The sequence below is a fragment of the Zalophus californianus genome, chromosome 9, assembly GCF_009762305.2.
Source record: "Zalophus californianus isolate mZalCal1 chromosome 9, mZalCal1.pri.v2, whole genome shotgun sequence".
Taxonomy (NCBI): Eukaryota; Metazoa; Chordata; class Mammalia; order Carnivora; family Otariidae; genus Zalophus; species Zalophus californianus.
The window spans coordinates 110,591,447-110,617,186 of record NC_045603.1 but is presented as its reverse complement, the minus strand read 5'-3'; the positions used below and the strand labels follow the sequence as shown (position 1 = coordinate 110,617,186).

General features: G+C 37.4%; 1 protein-coding gene across 4 annotated transcripts in view; it reads right to left on the bottom strand.

Annotated features, from left to right (window-relative positions):
• EPC1 (enhancer of polycomb homolog 1) overlaps positions 1 to 25,740 on the bottom strand; it is a 94,178-nt gene that overhangs the window by 41,472 nt on the left and 26,966 nt on the right. Inside the window, exon 1 of one of the 4 annotated variants that reach the window (XM_027592829.2) lies at positions 16,750 to 16,892. The exons of the other annotated variants lie outside the window; for them this stretch is intronic. The gene's annotated coding sequence lies outside the window, so the exon portion shown is untranslated. Of the gene's footprint in view, positions 1 to 16,749; positions 16,893 to 25,740 lie in introns of those variants that run through there. 4 annotated transcript variants of the gene reach the window in all.

Below are 25,740 nucleotides of genomic sequence, written 5' to 3'. Positions count from 1 at the left end.
TGAAAGAGAGAGAGAGAAAAGAGACAGGGCATGAATGGGGGGAGGGGCAGAGGGAGAGGGACAAACAGACTGGATACCAGGACCAGAGATCATGACCTGAGCCGAAGGCAGACGCTTGCTTCAACCAGGTGCTCCTAGTATGAACTCTAAACGACTTCACTATATTAATTCTCAAAAGGATGTAGAATCCCCATATATTGCCTATTAGTTACAAGGGAAAACTAGTAACTATACAGTGGAGAAATCGGCCCACACCTTGACTGGGTTATCAAAACTAACATTACCAATCAGGGGCAGAAAAATTATGTGCCTCAGGATGTGATACTATGAGACTACAACATCCTTTATGTAAAATTCTACCTGGGAGTGCAAAACCTGAATCTAACTGAGAAAACATCAAACTCAAAATGGGGTCCTCTATTAAAAAAAAGTATCAGGGGCACCTGGGTGGCTCAGTTGGTTAAGCGACTGCCTTCGGCTCAGGTCATGATCCTGGAGTCCCTGGATCAAGTCCCGCATCGGGCTCCCTGCTCGGCGAGGAGTCTGCTTCTCCCTCTGACCCTCCCCCCATCTCATGTGCTTTCTTTCTCTCTCATTCTCTAATAAATAAAATCTTTAAAAAAAAATATCAAAGGGACCATAATCTTCCAAACTGTCTGCGTCATAAAAGATTAAACATCCGCTGAAATATTTAGGAATAAAGGGCCATAATGTAGGCAACTTACTCTTAAATGGTTTGGAAAAATACGTGTGTGTGTGTGTACATGTGTTTGTGTATAATAGGAGTGTGTAAAGAAAACAATAAAGCAAACTGGGCAAAATGTTAACAATAGATATGCATGGCTGTACTGTTCTTTTTCTTGCAAACTTTTTGCAAGCTTGAAATTATTTCCAAGTAGTTTCTTTTTTTGTTAAACAGTAAAAAGAAAAAAAAAAAAGACTCCCTGAAAGCAAGAGGGAGAGATGGAAGTACTTCTTCTAGAAGTACTGCCAAGTAACTGCACAATCTCTGATCTCTGTAAGTCAGTGAAAGTTTTCTGGCTCTGAATTTCCTTACCTAAACTAGATATTATCACAATACTGTCTTCTGAATAGTTGTAGAGATACCAAGTGTTACGTGAAGATTTCTGTGATTTTAGGAAATGCATAGACAGGGATAAGCAATGTCGAATAGTTTCTTTACAGAATAATCCTCATAGATTTTACACATACTAAAATGCACCAGACTGGGGCGCCTGGGTGGCTCAGATGGTTAAATGTCTGCCTTCGGCTCAGGTCATGATCCCAGGGTCCTGGGATCGAGTCCCGCATCGGGCTCCCTTCTCCTTGGGAGCCTGCTTCTCCCTCTGCTTCTCTCCCTCTGTCTCTCATGAATAAATAAATAAAATCTTTAAAAAAAAAATGCACCAGATTTTCCAAATCAGTAATACAGAAGTCAACATGCCCTAACTATTCATTGACCACCGTTAGTGTGATTCATCTAATGTTTGGTGGGACCCAGCCTTTAATTTTCAGGACTAAAAACTATGATAAGCATTAAAGTTATAATGTAAAACCATGGCTATAAAAATCATTCTCTTTTACAATAATAGAGTCTATCAATTTTGGGAAACATAACCTTATGACTCCACTGTTCAGTTCATACTGAGGTGTTTTTCATAAGTTTATTTTTAAAAACGGGGGGCTGTTTTTAGACTACAAAATCTGACAACAGAACTCCCTTTTATGGACAGTAATACAGATTAGTGGTTGGCAAACTACAGCCTGGCGGGGGGCAAATCCAGCTCCCCATCTGCTTTTGTAAACAGTTTTCGTAGAACATAGCCACACTCAATTCATTTACATATTGTCCATGCTGCTTATGCCCTACAATAGCAGAGCTGAGTAGTTGTGACAGACTGTAAGGCCTGCAAAGCCTAAAATATTTACTATCTGACTCTTATGCAAAGTTTGGAGAATCCTGATATGGATACAGTTATTTACGCTGTTTACTTTTGAAGATTCAGCAGTTGGGTTGTGGTAAGGTGGGTCACTGACAGACATGAAAGCATGCTCTACTATTTACATGGTGAAAATGACAGAGAGAAGAGGGAAGTAAGTTTATTATGTAAAATTGTATTATGTTCAGACCCTATATTAGATACATCATCTCCATTCATAAGATGTATTATTATACCTATTTTACAGGGAAAGTGAAGCTCAGTAAGATTAAGTCACTTTCCCGAAGTGGTAGAAGTAGGATTTGGATTGAGATCCGACTCCAGAACCCTATGGTCTTTCTACTATGGCTTAATTCCTCCTTCTTGTCTTCTTTTGCCTTCCCCATGTATGGCTGAGCTCTGGTTGGTACTCAGGGGAGAACTCAATACTAAGAGAGAAGCAGAAAGGACTTTAAACAGCTGAAGACATGAACAACAGCATCATGGCTACAAGGATCAGTGGAAAGTTACAACCAGGTAAGTTGAGGAAGTAACAGCGATTTCCTAACTTCTCTTACAGGATTCTCTTTGGAGTGCTTTACTAAGTCATTGCTCAAAAAGCTTAACTCTGGTAATACCCAGGCACTGTGTATATGAAAATTGGAGCTGCGGAAGATTAAGTCCTAGGAGAACCAAGACCATGTACCTATGTTTCCTGTGTAACTAACTACTTTTAATCGTCTATAATGCCTACATATATAGAGGTCTACAGTAAAGAGTAAAGTTATGTTTCACTTTATTAAGTATTGTTTTATCTTGCTGAATTAGACAGAAGAAATACATTAAAATTTGTACTTCTTCCTCTGGACTTCCAAGACTTCGCTTATACCTTTGGCACCACATTTACCAAATGTAGAAACAAAATAGTCTTCTTTTTACAGAACTAAATAGTAATAGGCATTTCCCTCTATGAAGAGAATCAGCTTTGAATTAAAAGCAAATTAAGAAGGAATTCATTTTGGCTTTAAAGTACTTTATTTAGGTACAATTATATAATCTACCACAAAATAAGTCAAAAGGATACTAAATGATTTACCACCCAAGAGAGATAAGGAGCTACATAATAACAGATTGAAACAGTCTCAAGTTAGACTAAATTTGATCATTCCCTGTTCTTTCATCAAAAATAACAGATTTATCTACTGTATTTTCCTGCCAGTCAATGTAGCAATCAAGACTTAGCTGTTACACTCTTCTTATTAATATTTTGTTTTACCCAACAAAAATATAAACTTTCAGGGTTTGTACGAATGCTAAGATTTGTGCATGTTTAAGGTAACTGTGGAAAACATTAGAACATGGCTAATATAGGAAGAAATCATAGTTCATAATACACTAAAACTAATCACATAAAATTTTCTTCCTTAACTAACACCAAGTCCCTTGATTTCACCAAAACCACAAAACTCCCAGTGTAATTTCTGAAGGTGTGGTCTTCTGTAGCGGCTAAAAAATAAAAGGAGCTCTGATAGTCTCAAAACTTTCTTGTTTAATTATATGTCTGTATCCTTCACTTACTCAAACTTACTCCCCCTTTATTTAAACTCACACATTGTTAGATGAAAATAAATATTTTATAATCTCAAATTACTCTAATTCATTTAATGCTATTTTGTGCCACAGATTATCTCCTTGTAAGTTATAAAACATATTGTATGGAAATAAGATTTCTGATTTTTATTTTTATTAGAATACTCTTTATCAAATAGGAAGAGATATACAAGGTATACTACCTAAAAGCACACACTCTGATGTCAGAAACCCGTACTGGAATTCCAATTCTGCCACTTCATTGTGACTTAACTTCTCTAAACCTAAATTTTCTTATTAGTAAAATGAGGTAACTGCTATTATAAAGGTAAATGAGATAAGAAATGCAGGTAACCTCTTAGCATACACCTAGCACATACTTTTATTAGTTTTTCATAATATAAATAATGATACCAACTTAACCTTTTTTCCTTATTAGTAAAGGGCAGAAAATGCTACCTAATTTATAAAGGTTGCATTGAGGAGTGAGATTACCTCTATAAAGTGGTGGTGTATTATTATTGTAACAGCAATTTCAATTTTGGTCTATATTACTAACAGAAATTGCTTTACTGTAGCTTTATTTGGATCAGTAAGTTATTAAGTCCAAACTTACCTTGTTTTCTTAAATGATATACTTTCTCCTACTAATCCTATAAATGAAAATACTTTATTTTACTTTATTTTAGTAGGCTCCAAGCCCAGCAAGGAGCCCAATGCCAGGCTTTGAACTCACAACCCTGAGATTGAAACCTGAGCTGAGATCAAGAGTCTGATCCTTAACCAACTGAGCCACCTCCGTGCCCCAAACGGGGACATTTTAAATCTCAATTTTTATTGGCAAACTGTCACTGTTAAAACAATCCTAACCTCTAAAGACAGTAAAATCTCACTCACTGTAGAACTTTAAATGACAAATTCAGGCACCATACTATAGTGACCACACTCACTTTTTTAGCTTTTGCAGAAGAATGAGGTCCTCTATACACTTTAAAGTACAAAAGGAAAAAAGAAACATGCACTGCAGTCATAAGGAAGCCCTGTCTTCCCAGCTTTCCTGATCAAGTTAAATTAATGGCAGTAATTCATTTCAAAGATTACTTTTACCATACACTTTACCCCACAATGGATATGAGATAACTCACTGGAACATTTTTAAACTAATTTAATGCTACCTCAAATAAATCTGGTTTCCTCTTTCCCATGGAAATGAGAGAAAAATGCAGAACTTTTATTTGGGGAGGAAGGGCAAAAGGTTGCAAAACTTGAATAAACATACCTATAGCAGTTTTAGATTTAATCCTAACACATTTAAATTATTATCTCTATTTAGTTGGTATTTATGGCCATAAGAGAAGGAAAATTCTATTCTTTCTTGCAAAGGTCTTTAGGTTCATAGAAACATTACACAAATTCTATTTCATAGCAGAAAGAGATGAAATAACTAAATAAAGCTTCCAGATAATATTTAAGACAAGTTTCCTACAAAAGTATTAAGTAAATCATGCTAAAAAGTTTGTATCATCTTAGGAGCTGCATTAAATTTGGTCAGAATGAAAGGCTGATTCTACTACACCTAAACAAGAGTAAGCAATATACTTCCATGATCTCATTTTAAAGAAGTAAACTGTGGCAGACACTGTCTGTCATCTTTTTTTAACCCCATAAAGGCAAATCAATTTTCCAGTAATAAATGGTAGCAGAGGGCTTGTATTAGACACCTGACTTAATTAGGAATTTATGTTTTTTTCAATCTGATGATGATGACCAAAATAAACATCTTAGGTAAGTGAGATATTTATATTATAATCTGACCAAACCATGGTCAGAATGCAAAAGTTACTATTTAAATGGAGTGAAGGATAGGTTAAAAATCTTAAGTTCAGAAGAGATAAAATATGGCTTACTGAAGGTATACTTTACAGAAAAAAAAAAAAGCTTTATTTATTTTACAGAGAGCGAACAAGCAGGGGGAGGGGCAGAGGGAGAGAGAGAGAATCTCTAAAAAGACTCCCTGCTGAGCCTAGAGCCTGACCCGGGGCTTGACCCCAGAACCCTGGGATCATAACCTGAGCTGAAATCAAGTCAGCCGCTTAACCGCTTTAACCGACTGAGCCACCCAGGGGCCCCTGACGTTGTACTTTTTATCTGTCTTCACAAATGTCCTCAAATATCCCCCTTTCTTCATCTTCTTCTCCCAATACAAAAAGATAAATACTGAAAGTGTAATAGATAGCCTTTAGTTCTGCTCATCAAATTATTCCTGGCTGCCTTCCAGACACACAATAATACTGCGTTTTCTGGCTCTCCTGTGGCTGGTGGGGCTAGGTGACTAATCCTGGTCAACGAGTTGTGATTCAAAGCAACTTATTATTTCTAGGCCAGAGTATTTAATTGCTGGTGAAAATTTGAAATTTCCTTCCACCTGCCACCATTCTTGAGTTGTTGACTGCTACAATCTGCCTGGTTCCCCAGCTGATCCATGAAAAAATGTTGTTAAACAAGAAACAAACTTTTAAACTTGTTTGTTATCACATCATAACCTAGTCGATCCTGAATGACATAAACTGGTTCCAGAAGTGGGATACTGTTATAACACAAAGGCTAAAATATATGCCAGTAGTTTGGGGGCCAAGCAGCAAAGAAACTTCTCAGAGTATGGAAGGCTGGTAATCCGTATTAGGCAGTACAAAATACTTGGTAAAAGTCAGTTATGATAGCTTGAAAAGCAAATAATGTACTTAATAAACCTGCAGCTCTAGAAGAGGTTTAAAAAAACCCTGAACATTAAAATGGTGTGTTGGTTGTTCTGTGTTTGGTATTATAAGAAACACATTTTTAGGGTGCCTGGGTGGCTCAGTTGGTTAAGCGACTGCCTTCAGCTCAGGTCATGATCCTGGAGTCCCGGGATCGAGTCCCACATCGGGCTCCCTGCTCAGCAGGGAGTCTGCTTCTCCCTCTGACCTTTCTCTCTCTCTCATTCTCTCTCTCAAATAAATAAATAAAATCTTTAAAAAAAAAAAGATTTTTAAGAGACACATTTTTAAAACTGATTAGTTGGTAAGCAGGAATGAAAAGGAAGAGTCCAAAAATTTAGGGACTTGTTGCCTTTGAAGAATTCTTCTCAACCCCAGCCATAAGTGTAAAAATCAAGAAGGCCTTTGGCTAACAAAGGAAGAGTAATCAACCTTGAGGGTAAGGTTGAAATCAGAGTAGGGCCATGATACTTAAAATAAAACATGTGAATGGATTAGAGTCTCAAAAGCAGAGACACAATTTAAAACTGTGTTAGTGCTTTCAGTTGAACAAAATGCTCACAGGAGAAGGAGAGAAGACACTAAGAGTGTAGCTTTCCAGCAAAAGTTAATAGGTTTATGCTACTAGCAATTAGGAGACTGACATCTGATAAAGAACTATGAATATAGGCTACCGGCATACGGAGCTAAATGGAAACACATTAGAAGCCTACAAAGTTGTGCTGCTGACAATCAAAAATCAAAAGCCCAGATTAAAATCTGATTTAAAAATAACTTGCATTAGCTCCCCAAAGGCCAATACCTAGCTCAGATGAAGCTAAGGAAAATGATGGAGAATGAAAGAATGTCAAGAACCACAAAACAATGGACTGGGGAGACCCTCCGGGAGAGAAAATTTAGTACCTAAACAAAAATATTCCCCATATCCAGGGGAAGGGGACGCTTATAAAGTCAGCCTGGTGGGATTTTTGGTTACTATGGATTAGGGAGTGCTGTATTTCCCTCAGTCTTCCATTATCCAAATGGGAGTGTCTACTGTGGTTATCATAGCCCTGTTATTCCAACGTATACAGCGGTATCGGGGTAGCAGGTGGTGGTACAGACAGTATTTTCATTTACAGATCTCCAGATCAAGAGGAAACACAGCCAAACGAATGAGAATTATGTGTAGAGAGAATTATGTGTATCACCTGGAAATTCTAATACTTCAAGCTTGATGCTGTTTACCTGGGACTTTGGGGATGGGTTCACTGGGGAGGAGATGAGTGTATTTTGCAGTAAAGACAGTGATTCCAATCTTTGGTTGACCAGAAGGGCAGATCTGTCGTTAGTGCTGTTTGCCAAATATTTTTTTTTCTTTGCCTTCTGGTCATATGATAGGATTGTACCTCCTGGTCCCTTCATAGTTAGGTGCAACCATGTGGCTCATTCTGGCCAACGAGCTGTAAACCTAGGTCACATGTAATTACTGGCCAGAGTATTTGAATAACTGATACAAGGTAAGAGATCTTTCAGAGTTCTTTCCTCTTTTACAGTGTCCAGCAAAGTTCAGGATAGAGGCTGCTCTGTCAGTTGAATCCTGGAGTGGGGTCATGTAGAACAGAACCTCCAAATCAACCCAAGGGACAATGAAATCAGAAATCAATCTTTGGGGGCACCTGGGTGGCTCAGTTGGTTAAGTGTCTGACCTGGGCTCAGGTCATGATCTCAGGGTCCTGGGATTAAGCCCCATTATGGGTTCTGCGCTCAGTGGTGAGTCTGCTTGCCCCTCTTCCTGTGCCCCTCCCCCCACTTGTGCACTCGTGCTCTCTCTCAAATAAATCAATAAAATCTTTGTTCTGATGATGAAGGGGAAACCATTAGCATCACTGAATATCTGAGTCAGAGCAAGCTTAGAGATCAACTAGTTCCAGTTCCTTCTACAAATGATAAAAGTAAGGTCTAAGTAGTTTTATGACTTGTCTAGTCACATAGTAACCATATGGTAGAAAAATTTGATGGAAACATCATTACCCTCATGTAATTCTAAATTACATTGGGATTTATGCTGCTAATCTCTAAACACCAACTCTGGGATAGACTGAATTAGAAACACATGAATAAATTAACAATAGGCCAATCCAGCCTTTCATTCAACAAATATTGAAGGCATTAAGCTCCAATGCTAAAAGTACTTGGAGCTAAGAGTCATATGGTAAAGATTAATCAAATAATCACATAAATGAAATGGAAGTTTATAACAGTAATTGCTAAAAAAGATATGTTATGGGAGCATGTAACAGACCTAAATCTAAATGGGTAGATAACTAAGGACGTGACCTGGAGCTGTGATCTGAGGGATCTGTGGGAGATTACTATACCAACCTGTAGAGAAATAATTCATCAGTACATGGCAAAAAAATGAGAAATTATCCTGTGGATGGTGGGACCTGGAAGGCTTTGGAGGAACTAAAAGGAGGTAGGGGCCAGATTACATAAGGCCTAACATATAAGCCACTCTAAGAGCGAGCAATGGGAGCTCTTTACAGGTTTTCAGCAGGAAGTGACACAACGAGATTTCAGTTTGCAAAGGACCATTGGTTTTGTTAATATTGGGGAAGGCAGTAATTGCAGTCTTGGGAAGACTTGTTAGGAAGGTACTCAAATCTAGCAAGAGATGACAGTACTTTGAATTAGGGAAGTAGCAATGGAGACGATAACATATGAACAACTTAAGAATTTTATTCAGGGTATTTTATGCTCTTGCTAGCCTATCTGAACTTTAAACCCGATTCTCTAACTTCTCCACTGTAATTCATAGTGAATCTGAATGCATTAAACTGAGTGAAAAGACAGCATAACACCAAGATGTTATGGGTAGCATAACATATTTATATCATAAGGATGCCTCTCTAACGGGCCCCAGCAATATGTTTAGAAGATGCACATACACTAGGAATGAGTGGTCATCTTGTTTCACGCCACTTCATATAGTCAACATTAGATTATATTCCATTATTTCCCAAATGATAAGGCAGGCTATTTAGTGAAAATTTTCTAGATCTAAATCTCAAAAATTACAGATGCTTTATATTCAAACTTAAGATTTATTCCAGGAAGGATTTAAGGTAGCTGGGCAGAAATAAAGGAACATTATGGTTATTTAATTGGTTTCTTCCTAGTGATACAAAGCATTAGGAATCCTTCCTAATACTTCTAGATATGAACAAGAACCGAGGTTCAACTGAGAAATTCTATATGAAACAACCCAACCCTAAAAATATAAAGACCAGGGTAGAATGTTAATCCTACCAAACATTTCTTTACTCTGTCCCATCTTCAAAAAAAAAAACCAAGAAAATGTTTCATCACTGCAAAAGTTAGGAGGAATTTCTTAAACTGTATTCTACAAAATCACAACACAAAAGTTCTAACAAAAAAACCCCACAATTCAATAGATGTTTTTAGTGCACAGAAAAACTCAAGACAAAAGAACATATTTTTGTGGAGTTGATTCTATGATATCTACCAATATACCAAAAAAAAAAGACTGCTCTTATTTTATTGGAACTGCATTGCAAAGGAAAAATTCACCAAGGGCAAAAATTCATACAGAATTCTCATATATAGTTCAAGATGTCACTACAGTAGAGAAAAAGGAAACTTCAAAGAAGGTAATAAAGTGGTATTTGCAACCAAAACCTTGGTTACAAAAGACTTTCAGATCAGAGAAAAGGCATTTCAATGTAAACACTAAATTAGAGTAAAATGATTGATTTTGATCTTACATGATTTTACTTATATTTACTTCAAATAGGGGAAAAATAACTTTTCAGGAAATTAATGTTAGAAGTTGGTTTCCACAGTTTTATTAGATTCTGAGTGATAAACTACCCAAAGTAAAAATAGATATTTCTGATCTTTACAACAAGGAGTTAAAAAGACTGCCTCATAGTTTATTTACCATATGAATTATAAGCCCCTTGAAGGAAAAGGCATGTCTATAGAGCCCATATTTATCATTATACTTTGTAAGTTTACAAATAGTTGATAAATCAACACAATATAAAGTAAATACTTTTAGCACAGTGTTTCACAAAACCTATTTTTGGAAAGGTCATGACATTTGCTCTGGCTTAAACTTTTGGTGTAATTATTAGAATGTCTCACGTCCTTCCTAATCTTATAAAAATACACAAAAATTATAGCTTAAACCCTACTTCATTGGCCTCACACCAAAAGCTCAAAGACAGTTAAAAGAGGTATCTGATTACCATTTTAGAACACAAAAAAATTGTGAAATACCTAGATTTTCTCAGAACACTTACACATTAAGAAACATTTGTGCCAGAACAATATTAAGTGTTTAAGATACAACTATGTTTCTGCTTTCAAAGGGCTTTCAGTATAAGAAATAATCAAAGGAGTGAATTTATTTTCTACAAGTTCAGGTTTTATATGACAGGGCTTGGGAAGGTATGTCAAGAAAGGCTTCATCAAAGCTGATAGCAAATAAGAGTTTGTTGAGTGAACCCATGGAAAGAAAAGAGGGACAGTGTAAGCAAAGGCAGAACTGAACAACTAAGAGAATATTAAGTACAGTAAGTATTTCAGTTGGTTGAGCACAGTGTTTCTGGTAGCTTACAGCAGAGATGACGGTGGATCACTTCCAAGATTAGGTTATACAAGACTGCAGCTTGTCTTAGGCACTCTCCTGACATGAGCACACTCATAGAAATATTGCATCATTTGCTCTGGGGAAGGCAGATGTCAAGACTGTGAGGACAAACAGGTAGTAAATGGAGAGGCCCATGTGATGAGGAACAGAAGACTGCAGCCAACATAAGTGAGCCTGGAAGCCGACTTTCCAGTTGAGATGACTGCAACTCTGAACAGCTTTCTGCAGATACCGAGCCACAATCACCTAAAAAAGCTACTCCTAGATTCCTGATCCTGAGAAAAGGTAGGTCAGATTATTTGTTTTAAGCTGCTAGGGTTTGGATAAGTATTTATGCAGCCTACATACACCTACGTTGGTACTGAGTCCTCACTGTATAACAAAAACCTAAAATGTTGCAATGGCTTTGGAACTAGACCATGGCCTCTGAAGATAGTATTAGTGAAGAAACTGTTAATAAAAGCTTCATGGTGCTTCTTAAGGCTACAGATGAGGGCAGAAAAGTGAGGCAGATGTTAGAGGAAGGGGCAGAAAATTTACTAACACTATTATCTTTAGTCATGTGAAAAGTAGAAAATTTACCTAATAAACTGGGTGATTTAGCTAAGGAGATTTTAAACTGAGAGCTGAAAGTGTTAACTTGTTTTTCTGCTTTATACAGTAAAAAAATGACAAAAAATACACTAAATGAAGAACTGTTAAAGAAGAGACAGGACTTGATGGTTTTGAAAATGTGCAGCTTCTCCAGGATGCAAACACTGAAATTTAGGACTCTGAGCCAAGATCAAATCCAGGGCACTAACAGGAAAACATGGTCTAAAACTAAATGGAGGGAGTGACTATAAAATCTTTTGTTAAAACCTCAGAAAGATCAAAGACTGTTCCAGATAAAAGGCCTGGTAAAGAGAACTCAGATTCTCTCAAACAATAATGCTTTTTTAGGGTGTGGTCTCTCAGCAGCAGCTCAGGGTAGTAAAAGGCTTCTCTTAGACATGTATGGCTGTGGTGTTCAACTAATTAAGTAGACCTCAATAAAATACATAGAAGACCCACAAAGTTTTTAAAAGAATTACATATTCTGAAACACAGCCAGCTTGAACAAGCGACGAGAGACAATACAAAATGTAACAAGGTCTTCAGAGTCCCAAACTGTTGACAGAAAGCCAGGTAAGAAAACTCCGTAATAAACACATTCTACCTTTCATGAAAAAACAAAGGATGAGAAGAGAGCAAAGCCAAATGCCCAAGGAGCAAAGCTGAGAGTCTTACGTGAATTATCCTCAGGAACTGACATCCAACCGAGAAACCACCACAATTTGTGTGACAGGATTTCAAAAACGCTTTGGACTGGGACCCTCTGGTGTCTACCATACCCTACCTTTTGCCTCCTGCTTTGAATGGGGAATGCTTTATAGGATTATCCTAAGCCTTACGCAGTATAGTATACTGGGTATGTGAGGGAGGGGGTAGATATTTCTCTTTAGCTTAACAGGTTGAGAGAAATTTGAGAAGCTGTACCTAAGGTACTACATCTGAGCAGCATCAATGTATCTGAAACCAATTTGTATGAGATTCTGCGATATGAGCTGGATACTATAATGGGATGAGACTTGTGGGGGCTTTGAAAGAGAGAGTATTCTGCATGTGGCTGTGGTAGCCAGCCTCCAATGATCCCCATCCTCCAGCACTCACAGCCTTGTGAGGTCCCTCCTACATTTACCAGACTTGGTTTGTATGACCAATAAGTAGCGTATGACAGAAGTGACCATACATAACTTCCAAATTTAAATCATAAGAGACCACTGTTTCTGTCTCTCATGCTCTCTCATTTGTGCTTTTTTTCTTTTGGGTCCTGCCTTTGGGGTAAGCCTGGTGCTATACTGTGATGACAATGAAACAGTAACGGAGAAGTTCATGAACAGAGGCCTCCGGTCAGTGATGAATTGAGGCTCGCTAACAACTATGTGATGGCGCTTGGAAGTGAAATTCTCAAGTCAGTCAAGCCTTTAGAAGACTGCAGTCCTCCCCAAGAGCTTTACTGGGACCTTATGACTCTAGGCCAGGATGGTTCAGAGAAGCTGCTCCTAGATGCCTAGCCCTCAGAAACTGTGTGAGATAGTGTTTGCTGTTGTTTAAAGATTTTATTTATTTATTTATTTGACACAGAGAGAGAGAGACAGCAAGAGAGGGAACACAAGCAGGGGAAGTGGGAGAGGGAGAAGCAGGCTTCCCGCTGAGCAGGGAGCCTGATGCGGGGCTCAATCCCAGTTCCCTGGGATCATGACTGGAGCCGAAGGCAGACGGTTAACGACTGAGCCACCCAGGTGCCCCAAGTGTTTGTTGTTTTAAGCTGCTAAGTTTAGGGGTGATTTATTATGCAGCAATAATTAATACAGAATTTAAGCAGGGGAAAAGGAAAGGACTGGAAATAGAGGTCAAGATCATCAGGGCCCAGGAAACCCCATTAAGGAGTTTTTGCATTTTATTCTATCAGAAAAAGGAACAATTTATGGATTTTAGATATCAAAGCAACAACCAAATTCAAATTTTAAAAAGATCACCCTGACAACTGTGAGAGGGGGTTATAATTTGAAAACCAGAGCAGGGAGACCAATTAAGAAGCAATTATAGGGACGCCTGGGTGGCTCAGTCGTTAAGCATCTGCCTTCGGTTCAGGTCATGATCCCAGGGTCCTGGGATTGAGCCCCGCATCGGGCTCCCTGTTCAGCGGGAAGTCTGCTTCTCCCTCTCCCACTCCCCCTGCTTGTGTTCCCTCTCTGTGTCTCTCTCTGTCAAACAAATAAAATCTTAAAAAAAAAAAAGAAGCAATTATGAATCTTTCAAAATAAGAGGGCATCCTAAACCTTTTAACAGGAATTCTAAGATTCAAATGTGTAGATTTGTGTGAAGGACAGCCTTAAAAACTAAAAATCACTGAAGCATACAGAACCTGTTAAAAAGTGCAGAAAACTTTTTTTTTCACCTGATGAATTCTTCAAAACACATTTTATACATTTTAGCATCCACTAGGAAACCAATCACGTGTTTAAGTTGAGAAGACAATCCATTTACTTGACATACTTGTCTGCTAAAGGTCATGTTCTTTGATACCCTGCTTAGTATTTCACATTCTATCATCAACACAACTCTAGGGGTATCAAAATCGGTACTCACTCACTGTCAAAAACACTCCGTAACAAAAATCATTTGTTATAATGGAAATTTGTTGAAATTTTAAAAAACAATCTAAAAACACATTTCTATCCTTCAAGGACTAAAAGTGAAACTAAAATAGTAAGTTAAAAAGATCTGAGCACTTATTATATGTAAGCCACCATGCTATACTTTACATAGGATCTCAATTAGACTAGACTTGGGGTTAATTGCACAACCAGAACTTTAACTAAAACCTAATTCCATAGCTCATGTTTTGAGCCCAGTTGAGTAGATATTTTCAACCTTATCAATCAGACCCAATGCTGCTTCTTTTCAAATTCTTTCACTATTCTACTTTACGCATTTTTAAAATATTCAATCCAAGAAGGTAACTGCAAAACAAAGGAGAAATAAAAGGAAAGTAATTTATAGTAAAATATGTACTAAAACATGTAAATGCTTGGGTTATGTAACCTAGGAAGACAAAATGAAGCCATCACAGATGCTACATGTCTACAAAGAATCACTGTGAATATAACGCTTAAAAAAGAATAGACTTTATGCTTTAGGTCTGTTGACTCAAATCCCACAAATGATGTTGATGAAATTATTTCCAAAATGGTAACAACCCCTACGAAGTTCTAAATGAAATACAGTATAACATTTCCCTACTTTATATATATATTACTTTACATACTAATAGCAACTAGCAATGTTAGTATATGTAAAAACTGTACAAAAAAAACCCTTTACATGTAAAATGGAATTAGGTCTTAGGCTCAGATAATTTAGAAATGGAAATTTAACCTGTTAGGATGTTCTGGGGATAGCCAAAGTTACAAGGGCAATTCTTTGTGTTGCAGGACTACCCTTTGCAAAGTGAACTCACCCTGTTCTTGACCCCAAAAGCATCTCTCCAAAATTGTGATAATCAAAAGCATCCCCACAATTTTCCAGAATGTCCTGGGGATGAGAGAATACTACAGTCCCTGTGGAGAACCACTGTAGAGAAAGTTCTCAGATGCTCAATAACAACCCCAAAGGTCCACTTACTGGATCCTAAAATAAGCATACTGTACCAAAAGCCTTCATTGTAAAGATATTTACAGGCATACCTCCTTTCATTGAGCTTCACAGTTTTTACAAATTGAAGGTTCGTGGCAACCCTGAATAGATCAAGTGTATACGCCTCATTTTTCCAACTGCATCTGCTTATTTCGTGTCTTTGTGTCACATTTTGGTAATTCTCACAACATTTCAAATTTTTTCATTGTTATATTTGTTATGGTGATCTCTCATCAGTGATTACAACTCATTGAAAGCTCGAATGATGGTTAACATTTTTCAGCAATAAAGTATTTTGGGGGGGTTTAAACTCATGGCCCTGAGATCAAGACCTGAGGCTGAGATTAAGAGTTGGATGTGTAACCAACTGAGACACACAAGTGTCCCAGCAATAAAGTATTTTTAATTACGGTATGTACTTTTTTGGGGACATAATGTTACTGCACACTTAATAGACTCCAGTATAAACCTAACTTTTAAATGCACTGGGAAACCAAAAAATTCATTGGACTCGCCTTATTGCCGTATATATGCAATGGTCTGGAACTGAACCTACAATACCTCTGAAGTATGCCTGTATATAACTCCAGGAGGAGTGATAGATGGACTCCTTGGAGTTCATCAAGCAGCCAGTTTCTACCTAGTGGGGATGCCCTTCCTTCAGGCTATCACACCATGTCTAGCTACAGGAATGGCTCCATAGCAGTTCAGATTCAGATTACTACCTAGGAAAGTATCTTGAACTGTTTGTGCATCTGAGGTTAGCTGGATAAACCTCTCTTTACCAACATAATCCAACTCCCTGGCTCTGACTTCGATATCACCTACTGTGACCCAATCTTCCGCCCTTCTCTGCCTTCCCAAACTCTTCTGCTCTGTTCTCTAGAGATTTATCAGTAAACTCTTCATACAAGTCTCAACTTCTTTCACTGTTCCCTCAACTTCCTTCTCTAACTGAAGCCTGGCAGTGTCTTCCAGAAATGGTACTCCCTGTAGCCCTTAAAAGCAGAAGCCGTTTATTTTCCCACGTCTCACATCCTTATAGGTGGGTTAACTATTCATCTTCCTTGCTTCCCACTGCCAATCCCATACCATTTCTTCTTTGCTGTCCTTTCAAAAATCATAACCCCTCAGAAATTCATACCACCACTCTTCCCAAAGCTGACATACACACTCTCTTGGTCAAGTCCCAGAGCTCACAGTCTTCTTCTCGACTACTAATACACTTCTGCCATCATTACCTCATGCACATTGATCTTTTCCTCTATTCCACCTCGGCCACCACTCCTGTGATTATACTCTAGCTCTTGCCTTCACTGGTAATTGTGCCACCTCTGACATCTACAAATCAAGCATCTCACTTTTTAACCCCCACCGTTCTCCTGACTTAGTTTCACCTATTCCAGCACCTCCCTCCCACAGAGCCTTTTATTTCAATGACTCCTACCACTCTCCCACTATTTATCAGCTCCCTGATGTCTTCTTTCCCTGCCCACCCAGTTTAGATTCCATGGTCTATCATGATAATCTATCTCTCATCCCTCTCTTCTTCCTTTGTACATGCTGGGCAAACCTCACCCTAAAAAAACCCCTACTGTATACCTACTTGGTGCTTGAACTCCAGTTTAAGGCTTGCATTCAACTGCTCAAGTGAGCTGACTGGTCTCACGTTAAACGATCACAAATATTGAGCCTTCAGCTAGTTCTTCAATCATACCACATTTCTCTAAGTTAGCTTTCCCACACATACCTTCGTCTCTCTTAAGGTGACCCCGCCCCCACTCTGAGGTGATGACCTCACCTCATACTTCACAGAGAAAACAGAACCATAGGATGAATTACCTCATCCTCCCACTGCCAAGTCTAACAACAGAACTGCATTTTCCCCTCACATACCTGCCTTCTTCTTACTTTTAAAGAGAAAGAAGTATTTCTGCTCTAATTAATGACCAATCCCCACTGTGAAATTAATCCAGGCAAAACAGTTTGAAGGAAACAGTTTTAAAAAAACAAAGTGCCAAGTAGAAGAGGGGATAGGATTATTTTATCTTTCTTGACAACATCATTCCAACTAATACACTAAGTCTAAACTATTTTAACATTTTTGTCTACTAATTCTATTACCTGGGTTATTTCTGTCTTTTTCTGTTGATTACTTTTTTTCCTTAGTTGTTGGTTGTATTTTCCAGCTTCTTTGCATACCTGGTAACTTTTTTTTTTTTAAGATTTTATTTATTTGACAGAGAGAGAGAGCGAGATAGCGAGAGCGGGAACACAAACAGGGGGAGTGGGAGAGGGAGTAGCAGGCTTCCCGCCGAGCAAGGAGCCTGATGTGGGGCTCGATCCCAGCACCCTGGGATCATGACCTGAGCTGAGGGCAGATGCTTAACAACTGAGCCACCCAGGCGCCCCGCCTGTTAACTTTTTATTGGACGCCAAAAACTAAGTTTTATGTTGTAGGACCTTTTCGTATTCCTTTGAACATTTTTGGGCTTTTTCTGGGACACAATGAAGTTGCTTGAAATTAGTCTGATCCTTTTGAGAACAGTGTTTAATCTTTGTTAGGCTGTATCCAGAACAGTCTTTAAAGCTAACTGGGGCCTACTACTAAGGAAGTAACTCTTTTGAGAACTTTTTTATCTGACACCCTGTGTATTAGGATGTCTTTCTGCTCTGGCTAGTGAAGACACAACATATTCCCAGCCCTATGTGAGCTCACAGAACTGTCCCTCCTAGTTCTTTCCAACTGCTTTTCCTTCAGCCTCTTTAGTTTCCTCACAGAGGCTCTGATCAGTTTTTAGCTACACTCAAGGAGACATGCTCTGTGCATGTCTGACAGCCTGCCCTGAAGTCACTTCAGCTTCTCCAAACTCTGAATTTTCTCTCTTCAACTCAAGGAGGCTGTCAGGGTCTATTTGGGATCTCCTCTACCTATGCTTTCAGCCTGGAAACTCTCTAGGTAGAGACGGGGAAACCGAAGGCTAGCTCTGCTTCCCTTGTTTCTGTCCCATCTTCCCTTTGTGTCTGCTGGAAATTTGTGACTCATTTTTAAACAATTAATTTATTTTAAAGAGAAAGGGAGAATGCATGAGCACACACAGGGAGGGGCTGAGGGAGTAGAGAGAGAATCTCAAGTAGACTCTGGAGCCTGGAGTACGACGTGGGGTTCGATTTCACAATCCCAAGATCATGACCTGAGCCAAAATCATGAGATGGACACTAAACAGACTGAGCCACCCAGGCACCCACCCTATTGTGACTCATTTTTAAAAGAAATCATTTGTTGATTCCCTAGCCCACTCCAGCCACGGTCTTATTTTCTCTGCTTCTTTTCATAGCAGAACTATTGCAAAGAGTCGTCTATACTTGCTATGACTCCTTTATTTATCTTTCATTATTTCTTCTATTCTCACTGGGCTTTCCTTCCCATTACTCCAACAAAATAGGCCACTGGCACACATCTAATCAAACAATCATCCTCCCCTTACTCATCTTCCCAGTGGACAGTTAACCAATGTCCTTCTTTTTTGAGACCCTTTGATCCTTGTCGTCTTCCTACTTCTCTATTAGCTACTCCTCTAGCTGGGCCCCAAGGTACAGCTTTAAAAATCATCTATCTCCCAAAGACTTTCAAGTTTACAGTACCAACCCATGACTTCTACATTTTACAGCTGTAGTGCAGACTGTTCTAATGCACTATGTTCTTACATATCCAGTTAAATATGGACAAGAGGCACTTTAAACCAAACACGTCCGTTCTTTCAATATCCTCCCTCCTCCAATTTTCCGTATCTCAGTAAGTGGCCCAATCATCTATCCATCCAGGTGCTCCAGGTAAAAATCAGGAGTTAATGCTTGATTCTTTTTCTCCATCCCTAGTACATTCAAATTCACCAAGTTCTGCTGGTTCTACCTTCAAAATATACCTCAAATCCATCCACTTCTCTTCATCTCCACTACCACCACCTTAGTCAAAGTTACCGTCAACTCTCATTCTTGCCATTATGGCTCATTCTCCCACATGGTGGCAAGAATAATCTTGAAAACACACAATTCATATCATGTCACTGCTTTGCCTGAAATTCTCTAATGGCTTACTTCATTTCAAAACAATATAAACTTCTTGTAGTAGCCTATAATACCTAACCAGATTTGGACCCCTGACTACCCCTGGTCCTCAGTCTCATACTACCCTACCCTTTTTTCACTTTGCCCTCGTCATACTGGTCTTCTAATTCCTACCTCAGGCTCTCTGCATCTATGGGTCTCTCTGCCTGGAATGTTCTTCATCCAGATCTTCTTCACAGGGTTGGCTCATTCCCACCATTCAAGTTTCAGATCCAATGTTCCTTGACCATCTATACAAAGAAAACTCGATCTTCCTTCTACCTGAAATTATCTTGTTCCACTGCCATGTAGAAGTTATATTTTTTACTTTCATTTGCCTTTTTTGTGCGTTTTCCCATTAGAATTCATCCAATTAAACAAATCAAACCCTTACTACATGCCAGGCACTATTTTGGGTGCTGAAAACACATCAGTTAAATAAAGTTAGACAAAAATTCCTGCCCCAATAGAGCCTACCATATTCTAGAACATAAGATCCATGAAAAAAGGAACTCTGTTTGTTTAGTGTTGTATCCATAGGGCCTCTAATAGTCCTTGTCTCAAAGCAAATGCACAAATATTTGCTACAAAAGTGAATCAAAATGGATTTATCTCCATTTTCTCAGTCTTTGTACAACAGACATACCTTACCTCAAATATCTCCACTTATTAGAATAATGATCAAATTCTTGCTTTAGACTTCCAAACAGCCATATTTATATTTTGTTTCCCTTCACCCTCCATTACATTACAAGTAAAACACATATTTGCAACCATCACTACAAGATTCTAGCTCCAATTTCAAATTCTCATAACAATAAAAGCATTGTGACTACAGCACCCATTTATATTCTTTAAATCCTTTAGAACCTGTGAGCCTTCCTAGACTAAAATGAAACCAATTATCCATGCACCCAGACTACCTTTATTTCTGTGTAAATTATGCTTATATAATATGCAAATGAAATCATTAACTAAATCAAGATTGAATGACTATTCTATAACCACATAAAGCTCATCTGGAAACAGACTTAAATTTATTGGTAACATACTCATTACAACAGGAAATTTTCGTAGCCTTGCTTCATTTTGCAGTTAAGAAAATCTGGGTGAGTGTGTCCATGTATGCACACACTCAACTCTTGGAACCTGGATGAAGCCTTGAGTCTAAGGTTGATTTTCCCAATTATTACCTAAACTTAAAGACACCCTTTTTGCAACTATATACAACTCTAAAAGAAAAAGAACACATCTAACACGTTCATATCAGATAATCCCCAAACACAAGGGATTGTGTAAATGTAGTTTTTCAGAATCAAGAAAAAGGCCATTCTAGACATTCAATTAGTATTTCGTTATAACAAAAGTCATCTATACAGCATTTTTATCTACCCTACCTTATTCACTCCTTGGAGCTACCTCGTCAGAGTAAGTCAGAAGACCGCAGACACAGAAGACACTGAATGAAGTTCACTCAGTAAGGTCAAGTGATTTGTCAAAGGCCATAAAAGCCAAACTACATTTTCTCAGAGAATATACAACTGCTACTTGTGATTCCACGATTATGAAAATAATTCATCCCAATATATAAAAAGATTTGAAACTGTATTAAATCATCCATGGGACGCTTTACTTATTTTCAAAGGAGCTAGAAGTTTACTGAATACACTACAAGGAAGCAGCAGGCAGGACAGCAGAGAGGCCGTCTGCCCATCCATGGGCTGTTTTAAACCTCACGTTATCTTTGCCCCTGGATTCACTCTAAGGCCATGTTCTATTTCTTCAGCCAGAACTTGCTATACTGAAATAAATTCAAACAAAATGATGTGCTTTAATATGTTGCAAAATGCAGCCAACTATGCCACCGTGCATAACTGAAGCAGAACCAAACTTTTCAAAGATAACTTCCTAACAACAAATAATTGAGGAAGAGTTTTATCTTTTGAAGAACTGATTATACCCCCATTCATCATAGCTACAACTCAAATAATGGGTCATAGTAGATTTAATTACAACATGTTTTTGTTTTCATCCACCTACTACTGAGAGGCTGGTGGATGAAATTCACTTCACATATATTTAAAGGAATAAAGTTGGGTCTCCGTTATGTTTAAAATACTATAATAGAGGGGCACCTGGGTGGCTCAATCATTAAGCGTCTGCCTTCGGCTCAGGTCATGATCCCAGGGTCCTGGGATCGAGCCCTGCATCCCTGCTCCGCCGGAAGCCTGATTCTCCCTCTCCCACTCCCCCTGCTTGTGTTGCCTCTCTCGCTGTGTCTCTTTCTGTCAAATAAATAAATAAAATCTTTAAAAAACAAACAAACTTAAAAAAATACTATAATAGCTCAAAATCACTACCTATAATCACAGGCTTTAAGTTACATAAACTTGATCAAGAAAGACTTGCCACAATTTATAAATGTGCTAAAGACAACACAGTTACCTTCAGGTAACTGACTGAAAGTAGTTTTAGCAATTTATGTAAAACATTTGAATCATTTTTCTTATTGATTTCCCAATAAATTGATATAATCTTACGGAAAAGGCATTATAAAATACTAATGTAAATCACCCCTTAAGGATTCAAAAGTTTACTTTAAAAAGTAAAAGACATACTCTAGTCCCTGTCTTTAGAAGTATTTCCTATTTTCATACCACTTTTGCACTTAAAAACTCACAACTCATTTTATTCCCAAATTACAATATAAAATTCTCATTTCCTTGTTATCTTAAGAAGCAGAATTACAAACTATACCATCATTCCATGGTATTATTGCTCCTTTTAAAAAGCTATCTTCTGTTTTAAACTTACTGTTTTGACCAAGTGCTGTTAACAAATACCCCTAACTTTTCAGGAAAACTGAATCATATAGTCAGACTCCACATTTTTATATATACAAACAGAACTCCTGTCATTAGCTATGTATGTACATAGACACATATATCTTTCATCTGTTTAACTTTACTACCACCACATACCATGATGTAGAATGCAAAATATAAAACTAAAACCTAGTTTTTAGGGGTGTTGGTTTAACATTCAATCTAACCACAAATTCATGAATGTGTAAACACAGGTTATTATTCCTTGTTTACAAAATTTAAGCTATCCTACATTTAGATGATATTTTTAATTAAGTACTGTTAAGAAAAAGAAATGGTAGTTTAGCACAAACTCCATTACAGATCACAAAGCATTCACAAAACATGATTAGATATGTAAGCCTGTCAGCTGTCATTACTATTGTTTTATAAGCAAATGAAGTCTAAGTACAAATGGTACTAATCCAAAATTTTAAATATCAAATAGTACACTGAAAGAAGAGCTCTTTAGGCACCTAGAAATTATAGTTTTCAAGAGGTTCCTTTTGCATTTAAGAGTACTCAGTCTCTTCCTGAGTTGCCTATTAGCTTTTCTCAATTATCTTTCTATTAATAAGTCTATATAATTGTCATACTGATAAACCAAAATAACTTCATTTGAAATTTCTAGAAGTAACACTTAACCTTGAGCTTTATGCTCCACCTCATTACCAATACTTTGAGAAACTGTTGACAAATACGAACTTTTCTCCTAGAAAAATATACCATCACAAAATTTTATATGTATACTATGGGAATTCATTACTTTCAGGATCATTTCCACATAATCCTTAGAACTGCAGCTTAGAAACTTCTACCTAAAAATATCTTGGTAGGGAGTGGCACTGGGCTGGCTCAGTCGGTAGAGTATGTGACTCTTGATCTTGGGGTCTAATTTCAAGCCCCATGTTGGGTGTATAGCTCACTTAAAAAAAAAGTAAAAATTAAAAAATCTTGGGAGGGTAGAAATTAAATTTTACTACTGCTTTTCAATTATCTTTGATTTTAAATAGACTATTTGCTACTTAATGCAAAATAACTGTTTCTAATTCAAATTATTTGAAAAAATTAAACTTTGCTCCTACAGTAATTGAGATTTCACATATTTTTCTTCACTTCCAAGGCAGAGGGAGAACTCTAGATTAATTTTACAGCTCCCAAGGACTAAAAAAGCTTAGTTTGTAAAATTTTAAAGAGAGAAAAAGATTCTTGTCTCTTTCAAAAAAAAAATGAGAAATCAAACTTTAAGTTGATCATTTAAAGTGATTTAACTTTTTATAAAATAGGAAAACTAGACTTTAACTTTTGTAAATGTAGTGCTTATTTTTCCTCACGTCAGAGATATGTACATATTTCCAATTTCCCCTTAACTAAAAACAAAAAAACCTGCCCACTTTATAAACGGTCCTTAACTTGGGTTTAATAACATTGTATACAGGACCAAAATGAAAGGTGGTAGTTTTAAGAGGAGCGAAAGGGAGGTGTAAGAGACCATTTTGTCTGGTTAGAACCCTACTAAAACAAGGTGTTGGATTGTAATGGCTAGACCATACTTCTAACAGTCTCAAAGGTGGCTGTATAAGGTAGTATCAGTGTGATATCGTTAATATGTCAATTATATCACATATCTTACCCAAACGAGACTAGGTAATAGGAGTAGAAAGGTTAACTCTCCACTTCTAATGGAGCCACAATGCCCTAGACATCCCAATGAAAATGTTATACTATTGGAACCAGGTAGCTCCAATTTGTCGAAGCTTTAATATCACTTTAAAACCAACGTTTTCAGAATGTCTTTCCTAAAGGGTAAGTATCCGTAAGGGAAAATTTTAATTTAAAGCTCCAATTTTGACCAAATCAATTTTAATAAAAACGTATCAATAGTACTGACATCTTGTAAAAGCTACATTTTCAATTAAAGGTGAAGCTGTGGCACTGAACTTAGTATTTGAACATTCCTAACTTCAAAGTTAAGATCTCAAATTTACGATAATCTTAATAAAAATGTTCAAGTATTACAATGGTGCAACATCTGCCCTTTCAACTTGCTTAAACTTTTGTCTTTTTTAACCCCCAAAGGGACTCATTTATCTCACTTTAGAGCTGACAGTCTATTGATTTCCTATTTGAAAATTACTTCTGGGGGTGCCTGGGTGACTCTTGACATCAGCTCAGGTCTTGATCTCAGGGTCGGGAGTTTGAGCCCCACGTCAGGCTCCATCCTGGGCACAAAGCCTACTTAATGTCTAAAACTCAGTCAAGTCCTTCAATTTATTACAATCTGGAGTTATTTTCCAATCCAACAGTAATAAAAAAAATAAATTTTAAAATTGAGTTAAGTCATTTTTGGGCGGGGAACTGAGGATTTCTGTTTAAAGTTGTTTCTTAAAAATTAAGAGGCATGCCTAATTAAGTCAATGTGTTCAGCTTACATTATTAAAATTGGTTAAATGGGAGTACATTAATAAGTTTTACTTTCTCAGTATTAAGACCTAAAATTTGTTATTCACCACAGAAACAAAATATGGTAACAATTACCAGATAGTTTACATGACAACTCTGCAGATACATCTTGATCATGAAATGCTTTCTTAATCAGGTGGTGTATACAAAACTGTCCTCATTTAAGTCTGCCCCATTTTTCATGATCAACATACCGTTATACTTTTCCTAAACTAGACGCTCAGTTAAGGTTCTAGGGCACTCTGACCTAAGAGACACCATAAATAATGTCAGTCAAAGGCAAAAGTTTGTTTTAACCATTTATCTTTTTAAGAAGTATATCATGCTTCAGCAAATTATCAAAAAGTTTTGTTTTTCTAAGGTTAGCTCAGAATTCAACTACCTTTATGCTTAGTCTACATTTTCAGTATCGTGTAACATGCTACTTTCAACACTGTGATTTATATGGCCAACTACTACTGAGAGCGGGAACCACAGGACTGTACAGCAGCAATTTACCTGGTACTGTTTACATTCTTCTATTAAATTCAGTATCTGTTCCTTAGGTCTATGCTTCAATGATCATAGTTTCAGTTGTATGTAAAGTGAAATAAATTCTAAACAGATGATGGAAAAGGAAGTTGAAAGAAAAAAATCCCTCATGTCCCTCAGAAATAAGAGATTCCACATGTTACTAATGATATCCACTGCACTATAAAATGTCAAAATTATTTCTGTGAACAAAAACTATCTGTAAAATTTAACAAGTATTGATACTTCAGTGGAGCTCAGCTCTGATTTCAGGTTGTAGCTCTTGGACTATTCAAAGTATTCACAGAAGCAAGACTCAACTAAATGTCTAAAGTGTACTGTAGTGCTACCTTGCTTTTATCAAAGCTCTCCCCACCTTCCTTGGCTGCAAAACAAGAACTATAAATTAAATTCCAAGGCAGTGTAACACCAGCACCCCAACTTGAAAGTATTATCTGTAAAACTTATAAACAGAAACAAAAATAAAACCAAAAGACAAGATTCTGCAGTCACAAGTACTTTAATTTTTAAAAACAAATCACTTATTAAAAAATAAACAAATGGCACCAGTCTACTCTAAAGTTGATACATGTAAAATAAGTTAAGAGGTTCTGTCTCATAGATTAAGTGCTGAAAAGTCAGTACTACACTAG